The following is a 2,060-nucleotide window of genomic DNA, read 5'->3' as shown; positions in this document are numbered from 1 at the left end:
TTCTGACACTTGCTCAGGAACTAGTTTATATTCCTCTTTGAGGAACAATTGAAGGGCAAGTCTGGTGCCAGCGCCACCGGTTGTCCTACGGTAGGTAGGTGTTGACTAATCCATATCAAGGTGCTTATGTGAGCTGGTACAGATACTCAGATAGGTCAGTTTAACCTGTGTCGGCTGACCTGTGCCGGCTGACCTATACCTATTACAAACACAGAGCAGCAGCCACAGGCCCTTCACCGGTCTATGACTTTTGACCGAAGTAGCCTGTGAATACAAACCTCAGCAGGCCCCGTGGCAGGCAAACCAGTGCACTCCCCAACCCATGCCCGCTGTTACATTTGTAGATAGTTTCTAGGTTAATCTTGCGTCCTCGCTTTTTTTGCTACTTGTTCCGCAGGCTTTGACCTGTTAGAAATGAGTACTGACTGTCTGTCTGTAGTTGCTTTCTTCTGAACCAAGTGAACCGTGTTTGTTCCATCTTCTCTCGCTACCCGAAAACGGCGGAAAAGAATTTACCCTCGCAGGTGATGTATAGGGATCCAAGGTTAACTATGTGGGTCCGTACCAGCCACGCCAGATCGCCAGATCGCCGGATCATCGTTTGTATTCAGCCAAGATCCTGAGAAAACACTTACAGGAGGTCTGTAGGAATAAAATGATTCTCTTAAGTTGCTGTGCGACTCAGTTAGCTCGGCTTGAGATATTTTTAGACACATGAAGTTACTCGATTCGAGTGAGAGTTCTCAAGTCCCCAAGTTTTCACATAGGGCATTCTCTTGTATTACTATCTGAGATACGAAGGCCTTTGTCAGATGCTAGAACACATGGATTTTTTAACAGCTTTTAAATATTGTGAAGTTTGGCCATTAAAGAGTATTTATTTAGAAAGCCTCTTCTGTGACAAGAATCCTCTCGGGAGAATCCTCTTGTGAGGAAATGGCTCATGAAAGCAAATGCCTAGACCGCTTTTCCACACATGCACGTCAGGCCACGCAAACCAACCAAATCACGGCTTGGCGCCCTTCTGGTCCGGACCGCGATGAGCACAGCACTCGGAAAGATTCCAAGGCAGAGACAACTAGAGTAGATCAGCCACAGGCCCTGACGAGGCATTAAGATCGTGCATGTAATTAGACTAGAAAGGATAGATGAGAGTAGATGTAATAGTGGTAGCCTGCATATCCCGATGAGGGAGAGGTCAGGGTAGCTGATTCAATCAATCAATCAATCAATCAATCAATCAATCAATCAATCAATCAATCTAATCAATCAATCAACGATGAGCACAGCTTTTGGTGGGATCGACTTTGCGTGCTCCTAGCAACACAAGAAGAGGGAAAACATATACTGGACCAGTTGACAAGGCCATCGTTTCGTAAGCACAGGCAATGACATTCTAAATAAAGGAGAATATTTCCTCTAGGAATGGCACCGAGCATGATCAGGCCATGCTGATCTAGAGAATAGAAAATACTTCCTCTAAAAACGGCATCTGGTATTTCCCTGAAAATGGCCTCAGATTGGGTAGGTCTATGCTTAACCTCAACTCATGTTGCTAGGGCAGAGGGTTGACGCTGAGAGTCCTCCATCTATGACATCATTTATGGCCCACCTTTTGGCAGTTAAAGCTTAATAATGCCCAGCGCTAACTGGCAAGGCTGGGCTTGCATATCTGCACTCGTGTGAAAAGGCAATTTTCGCAGTTTTGTAATTTTGCATTTTCACCTTTTGGTGTTTTGTGCGATTTGGTTAGCATACATGATTTGACAGTCATCGCGTGTGGTGTTTATAGCTTCCATCGATCGAGGTGGGAAGAGGACGAGAGACATACCACGCCAAGCGGTGATCCTGCCAAAAGCTGTGCCCATCGCGGTCCGGTCCAGAAGGACGCCAAGCCGTGGTTTGGTTGGTGTGTGGTCTGACATACCCATTTTTATCAGGGGCAGGAGCGCGCCAAGCCATTCTCTCACTAAAGCCATGGTCTTGGCGTCCTTAAGGACGCCAAGACGTGGTGCTCCTGACAATGTACGAAAGGGGAAGGACATGGAAAGAAATTCAAT

The sequence above is a fragment of the Histoplasma capsulatum genome, genomic scaffold, assembly GCF_000149585.1.
Source record: "Histoplasma capsulatum NAm1 scaffold_1 genomic scaffold, whole genome shotgun sequence".
Taxonomy (NCBI): Eukaryota; Fungi; Ascomycota; class Eurotiomycetes; order Onygenales; family Ajellomycetaceae; genus Histoplasma; species Histoplasma mississippiense.
Note: the sequence above shows the minus strand (reverse complement) of the source record.